Raw genomic sequence first — 8,346 nt, forward strand, 5'->3', positions numbered from 1 at the left:
GCACTTCTGCGCCCTCTGGCGTTTACTATTCCGCAGTCCTCCAAAGAGCGCACCTCGGAAAGTCACGGGAATACAGAAAAGAGCCGCAGCAGCCAGCGGTTTACGGCGTCTTGCTGTTATCGATTTTAGCGCAGCTGTTCTTGCTTAACATTTCATAGGTTCATGGAATAGCAAGCTGGATCAAAATATGAATGCAGTATAATTACGTTCTCCAGCTGGCAAAGTAGGGAATGGTGTGCTGGATCATACCTTCGAATGATGTAATGAAGTATAACATGAACGTTATGAATTGTTAAGATTTTTAGTTATCATCTCGTTTGGAACAAGACATATGATCGCGATGTGGTCGGCGGATAAGAAAAATCAATGAGTGACGTCATAGTCCTTGTAGTTTGGACTGGCTGGCTGACAACGTGCGTTATGCTTTATCTCTCCGTCTGAGGTTAGGTTGCTTTTTAGGCTTTACTTATATACATTTTCATGTTTTGATACCATTCTTTATGAACATACCATTAAATTAAACCTAGCCATGGCATTACTAGTGTGTATAATGGCTATTACTGCTTTAAATGACCGATTTTAAATGTATTATACATTCTGTATGTGGCTGTAAGGCCCCATTTTCAGCAGTAATTCCTTCAGTGTCTTAATGGTAACCTTTCTTATCTTATCCTTAATTAGCTGTATTTTCATGCTAATTGTTTATTAGAGAAACCTTTCTAATTGCATTAGCACTGCTGAAACCCATACTCGCATTCCCAAAGTTCAGTTCTGGGTTAAAAAAATGACCAAATTAAATCAACAAATGTCTCAGTGTTTTGTCTTTTTTTTTTGCAGAGTGATGGTTATTCCATGTGACAGACTGCCAAGAAACAGAAGACTTCATACAAAAGTGTCTGTTACTGTATTGAGAGATGAGTGTGAACGGGATCTTTACAGCATTGAAAAAGGAGACGCACAACTGCATAAAAGATTAAGAACATCGGAGTGTGTAGATTAAGAAACAAACACCTTACTGGTCCTCAGTTGGGACTTAGTGTCCCTAGAGGCAGAGTTTCCAAGAAAAAGCCATTTGTAAAAATGACAAATAAAAAAGAAAAGGTTAATATGGACAAAATAACACAGGCATTGGGCAGAAGAGTACTGAAAAAGTGAATTTATTATGCTGAGCATAATGGAGTTCCTGCTGCTGTCATTTGGCCAGTTACAAAATCACTTCAGCAGGATTCTTGAGCCCTTGGCTATTAGGAGACACAGAAAGGATGTTGAGTGCGGTGTTGTCAGATGGAGCTGTCTTGCAGTGCAGCAGAGAGGTTCTGCAGTGATTTGTCAATTACAAATGAGCAGGTGAACCTCCTTCTCTGCAGATGTTTCTGGTCTCTTGGCTGTTTTCCTTCACTCAATTGACACTGCAAACACTGTTGCAGTTTCAGATCTCACGTTTGAGACACTCCCTCCTTGGTTGCACTGTAACGCCCTTATGATCTTCTTTGTTCTTTTACCACCAGCCATGCTTCACACTGATCATCTGGAGTCATTGATAACTTGAGCTGACACACTTTTTCCCCAGCTCTGTGAGCTAGAAGCTTTACTGGCATCTGTACACCCAGGTCAATGGACCATAGCAGGTGGAGAAGTGTTGGTGGAGATGCAGAGGTAGCAGTCTCTCAGCTGTCTCTTCATCTGTACTACTGTTTCAAGCAGCACTCCAGAATTTAGCCTCAAGACTTTCCAGTCTCCGTGGCACTGGACACTTGCTAAAATCAGATGGTAGGTCTTCCTTTTATCCTGCTTCTGACATCTATGTTACGCTGGTGCAGAGTGTCCGAATAAATCCTTGGCTCTTTACGCTGCTTTTTGAAGTGGCTTGTTATCCTCATAAGGACTTGTCACATTTGCTGCACTAGTTGGAATTCTGTTTGCAGTATTACAGGCTTGCCACTTTAATAGGAGCCCCTGCCACTGGTGATGGAATGCCAGCTCACATTATGGTTGATTTATCTGTGGCTGATGCACCTTCTCAGTGCAAAATTAGAAAATACAGATGCACTCTGTCTTATTGCAGATTTTGTGAGCCCCCCACAATAGTGGAGGTGGGGGCTTGTCCCTGAAATAAAACACTAATAGTAGAACCCCAATTTAACATTCCCATATTTAGCAATTTCACACATTTAACATTTTATGCCATTGTTGACTTAAAAAGACTATTGACCGAAGAACTCTTGTATGTTTTAGGGCTACATTCATATATTGATTGATTTTTTTTTTTTAACTGCTGAGATTAATTTACTAATTTTGCGACTTATCCAAATTGGTTTATTCTGAATGTGCCCTGCTGGCACAAAATGAATAAAATGGTTTTGTGAGACAGATACCAACTAAAAGATGCTGCTCTAGTTTACGTTGTTTCAAAGCATGACATTGGCAAATTTGTGAGCTCGTGACGGAGAGGGGGGTGAGAGGATTGAGTGTGATGTAGTGTTATGTTTTCACACACCAGTGCCATGCATGTATGAACACCCACTGCACACTCTGTACTCTAACTACTGCTGCTAAAAGTACACAAAGTATTTTTTTTTCCCTTTTTCAAAAATTAATTTTATATTTTTGTGGCTGACTTGCGGGAGGTCTTGTGGTGGGCTTTTTGGGTGTGGACACTCCATCCTCCAGCCCCAGTGGGACTCTGAAGGTGTCTGCTACACCACAGTCATTTCTCATAATGATGGTCTCATGGCACTCAGAGAGCAGGCCTTCAACACACGTCCAGTCCAGGACTATCTTATGAACACCCACATCAGACAGGCAGAACTGGTTCTTTCCCTCAATGCTTTCTCCTTTTATAACAACTTTTTTCACCAGGTCACTGAATTTGGAATGGGTACTAGAATAGGACCTCGATATCTGAACATTTTTGTCGGCTGGGTAAAAGAGCCGGAGAGACAAGACATAACGCTTGTTTGACTTTGTGTTGTATGAGTGGCACATTGCCTGCATTGTGAGAGAGCGAGCGTCAGTTACGGCACTACGGCCATGTGGCGCGATTCCCTGAAGGTAATCCGGCATGCAGGATTCTCATTGCTGAGGACCCGTGCAGCTGGACCAGGTCAAGGAGTTGCCCACGTAACACCTGGCTGCTTCACATAGACGGTCATTTCCGGGGTGTGGGACTGGACTGTGCGTCTGCCTGGGGGGTTGCCAAGCTGTTTTACTGTGTGGTAGGTGCGGAAATGCATGCTCCCCAATCTAACCTGACCTGACCTGGTAGAGTAGCGTTACTTTTCTTCCTACCTCAGTTTTGTACCAGGCCTATATAAAAGATATGTCGACAATTGTGCAGGTGCTGCCTTTTGTTTCAGCCAGCTATAGGAATGCATTAATTAGTTTATTAGTTTTCATCTATCTGCCATGTTTAACAACTCTTCCATTTTTAGGTATCAGCTTTCTTGGACTTAAAAACCTTTACTTTTTACAAGCCAAATGACCCATACTGTTACCTTCTCTACAGCTCCTTACGTCCCTGGCACAGTAAAAACTCTGTACCTCTTTCACAGCTCATTAGACTCTGCCGCCTCTGCAGTGATGAGGTTGACTTCTGTAATGAAGTACTCAGAATGAGGAGATTCTTCATTCATAGAGGATGCTCTTCTCATTTTGTGGACAGAGCCCTCAATCAAGCCAGGAGTAGATCTCGTAACATCCACTCTAAGAAGAACCCCAAGAATGGAACCCATATTCCATTGGTCCCACCATTTCACCCTAACACTTTCTCTCATCCATAGTTCATCACACAAAATTTCACAATTTTGCAAACTTCCACAGAAGCCTTTTTTCGTAACCCTCCCTTAATCTCCTTCAATCAACCATCTATTGCATGCAAACTTCTCATCTGACAGCTCCCTTTACAGAGGACAGCCATATTCCTCACCAGACACTTTTAAGATGTAACAGGAGCCACTGTGTCATTTGCAAATATGTCACCAACAATACCCTTGTATTGTTAAATTCAGTATTAAACAACAGGTGTCTTGTTAGACTAAAAATCACTTTCCAAAGAAAAACAGAAGAAGCTACATTCATTCTCAGCCTGGGATCACATATTTTTCCATATCTTAATGCATAACTTTATTAAAATTTTATTTCAAGAAGGTAAGATAGGATACAGTCAAGCAGATAAAATTATCAGTTATAAAGTTATTAAAGTTATACATCACATTACTTCAGAATCAATCTAGATAGAAAATCAGAGAATAAAAAAAGAAAAGACAGAAAAAAACAAATTCTAACTAAACAAGAATTTAACCCCCACCTGAAACTAACTACCTTTTTAATCTCTCTCTTCATCTTCCCTAATGGAAGCCTTTTCATTTACCCTGACCACATCCACATCTGTCTGCACCCAAGTATAAAGAGCCTGAAGACTGGTTGAAATCTAAGTCATCAACATAGAGCTCAGCATATTCAGTGTTAATACTTGTAGTGCACCATTCACTCAAATGTATTTTGTGATGTATATAGTAATGAAATTAATTTGCATTTTTCATTCCAACAGATGGTGCATCTCAAACAGCACTGCTTTTATAAATCCCATACCTAATGGCATATAACAGAGACAGCAACCAGAGAGACACTTTATTAAGGTAAACAAGCTGATTTTAATCGGCTCTCTATCCTAACTATATATCTATGCAGCCTGGAGCTTCCTCCTGGGAACTCCATGTAGGCGGAGTTGACTCCAATGGGTGCCAATACAGTCTAGTGTCAGACCTACAGAGTTTCACATGGTTACACTGTGGTTTAGATTAGGTTTGTGGAAGGGTTATTTGATTCAAATAATGCAAAGTATGGTTGAGTAAGCTGACTCCTACTACTTGGAACTCCAGGTTGGAGGCTCCAGGCTGCAGAGATGTTCGACATGTCTGTCTGGCAGTGTCTGTTGGCTGTATTCACTGTTAGTGTGTTAGTGTTAGTGTACACCATCTATTGGAATTTAATTTATAAGACATATAGTAAGAAAATGCATAGAATTTTTCATTCTAACAGATAGCACATCAGAAATATTAACACTTCTTTTAGGAATCCCATACCAAATGGCATATAACAGATATTTCAACCGAATGGACACATAGATACACATACACATTGTTTTGTCTTGGTAGAGTAATATATTGCTCTACTTTCCCCTTTTGTATTATTAATATGTAGCCTTTGTCAGAATACCTCAACTCTTCCAGACTTACCACTGTTTATAAGTTATTGTACTTTATAACTTCTCCCCACCTTCCCTTCTACATTTACATCCTCAGGCAATTAGGTATAGTAAAAGACAAGCAGGAGTTAAGTTACAATTTGAACAATGTATTATTGGTAATATTCATAAACAATAACAATATGCAAAGTATAAGTGAATATTGGCAACCATACAACCTGATAAATGGTGATGTGTAGTTTGAGGCGGCACACAGACTTGTTAGTTACTTAAAATGTCTCTAGTTAAGGCATCATTTTGTGGTCAGATTTCTTCAGAACAGGCCACATGCCTTTTTAAATATGGTTGCCAAACTGTGCTCTTTATTGTGTTGTCCTTTTCAGTTCATGGTGTGTGAGATGGGCTTTCAGCAGTTTGGTAAGAGAGAGAGAAGTAAAGCAAGCAAATTTATAGGTTTTCTGCCTAACCCCAAGAGCCAATAGGATGTTATGGTACTAAAGGCTTTTGATACAAGCTAATTCCAAACAGCCATACTTCAGACCAATGGGGGGACAGAAGACCTTCACACCTGCCATCCCTCCAAACCAGGTGTTAAGGTAAAGCTTGGCAGTTAGGCAGCCTGACTTTCCTGTGGGGGTTGAGAGAGAGACTTTAGCAGAGAAACACTTGCCAAACTGGTTTGAGGCACTTTCACCAAACCCTGTCGTAAAATTCAAAGAGACCCATTCCTAAAAGGGGGGTGAGGGTGGGCGGCAGTAAACATGAATGCTTCTCACTAACGTAATAACACTAATATGGCATTGCTTTGCCTAAGTTATAAATAAAGACATACAAAATATTTATCAAGTTGTATGCAGAATTTCACATCACAACACACATCCGCACAGACACTTGTCCTTTTATTAAGGTGAATGATTCATGGCTTACTATTTTCTTATACTTTGGCAAGTCTTTCCTTAACGATCATGAATTCTAGATTTTCACATATTTGATAATGGTACATACTGTATGGCCTTATATAAGCAAAGATTCCTTTGCCAGTTCAGATTTATGCTGACCGGGTGGTATACACTTGTTATTCTAATAGACTTCTCATGTCTCCTTGTTTCTAACTGGACATCTGCGATAGGTTCAACTTTCTCACCCAACAGTGCATGATTGTGAAGGATGCCAACCGAGCACACCTTCTTTATAAAGAAAGGTAGAAAGAATTTGACTGGGAATTTAGCCAATAGAACTGAACTATGATAACCACTATTAGTAAATAGTGTGAGGTGAAGATTATTGGAGGCTTTGTAAAACTCTGAGGTGTCAACCTGGCCACGCCCTGTTTAATAACAAAACTCAAGAACAACAGTGTTGCACAGGACGAGTAGCCACAAAAACAGTCTCGTGCTCCTTGCACTTCTCTTTATGGCAACTAGGTAGTGGGGCGAGTAGGTCAAACGACAACCTTTCGTTTGGCGTGCACTTTTTATATTGTTCTAGTCCTAGAAATGTTGGTGCTTCCTGCACCAAATTGGGGTGGGGTTAGCTATCATCTCCAGGCGAATGGGTCCACACTGTGGAAGAAATCAGAGATACGGTCAGTAGCAGCAGTGCCCCCTCCTGCCTTGCGGAGTTATTGCTCATCTTACCAGAGCCTCCTGGAAGATTCCCAAATGGACATGCGTGACAGCAGTAATTGAGAGCACATGAGACAGGCAGACAGAACATATTCCAATGGCAGAAGAGGTACTGATCACTTCTAAGGCCAAGTTGGGATCAGGGAAGAGCTGATGTGAGCCTGTGTCTGTTCAGAAAGCTCTGGTCTGATACAAAAGAAACATTAGAATACTTATGTTGTGGGCCTTTTTCATTCCTTGGGACATCACCTTTTGGGCTTGTGCAGTCTAGGCACTGTAATTGTAGAAGAAGAGGATTTTTAGGCCTTCAAAAGCATCTCAGAAGTGATTTGAAGATCACAGTATCTTAAATACTTGATAGATGAATAGTGTTGGCTACCTTGGCGTAAATACCATGAGCCCTTATGACTTTGGGCTTAAAGTTTTGAGCACAGCCGTAGCATATTACCTTGCTCACCACGGAATACCCAGGATTCTAATCTGCGTTATCTGTCTTCTTGTCCATTTCTCTCTATTATAAAAAATCCTGGAGAGAAAGACGGGAGACGAGAGGTGATCTTCACATTAAGATCACAGAAGACACGTAAAAGACCCGCGAAACTAGAGAGATTGGCCTTGGAGCGTCTCACGGGGACCTTATACATGAGATTTTGTGCCAAGAGATGACGTATAACATGAGATTCTTGCAAGACATGCCCTACTTACAACCAAATAAGAGCACGGGCAGCCAGCAAACACACTCAGTCGTGTTTTGGCTTTGAGCACACACAGATCTAGGGAACTTGGCACATATAAAGCGTATAAGGACAATACGTTATAAATGATACATAGACGACCAAGCAAAGAAGAAAGCAGCGCGGAGAAAACAGACTCAAAAGCGTTGGAAAGACAGAAAAGAAAAAGAATAATCTAGGTGCAAATTCAGAAAATAAGGAAAGTAATTATCACCCTGGAACAAGTGGAATTGAAAAAAAAGCACGTCCAGTCGGGCTCAGAATTAAAAGACAAAGTAGATCTTCATAAAGACATTCACAAACATCGGTGCTATACACATGCAGAGCAGGTTAGACATTATGAAAGCAATGCAATTCGAAAGGCTCAAAAAAAACAGTTGACGCGATACACATGTGGAGAAAGTTAAAGAATATGAAAGGAGGAAAATTAGAAAGTATAAAAAAAAAGAAAGTAAAGATCGCAGGAGCACAAACAAACGGAAATTATTACTCGAAAAAGGGAAAGTAATCGCCACAGACCAGGTGTTATTAAAAAAAAAAAAAGCAGGATAAAGCGAGGTCAGAAATAAAAGACCGAGTAGAAAACAAAGTAAGCCGTCATAAAAAAGGTTAAAAAACAAGGGCGCCAAACACTTGCAGAGCAGGTTAGACATAATGAAAACTCAAAAAAAAACGTTGACGCGAAACACATGCAGAGCAAGATACAGAATATGAAAGCAGAAAAAAACGACAGTGTCAAAAAAAAAGAAAGTAAACATAGCATAAGCGCAAAGAAAGAAAT

The sequence above is a fragment of the Polypterus senegalus genome, chromosome 3 (assembly GCF_016835505.1).
Source record: "Polypterus senegalus isolate Bchr_013 chromosome 3, ASM1683550v1, whole genome shotgun sequence".
Classification (NCBI taxonomy): Eukaryota; Metazoa; Chordata; class Cladistia; order Polypteriformes; family Polypteridae; genus Polypterus; species Polypterus senegalus.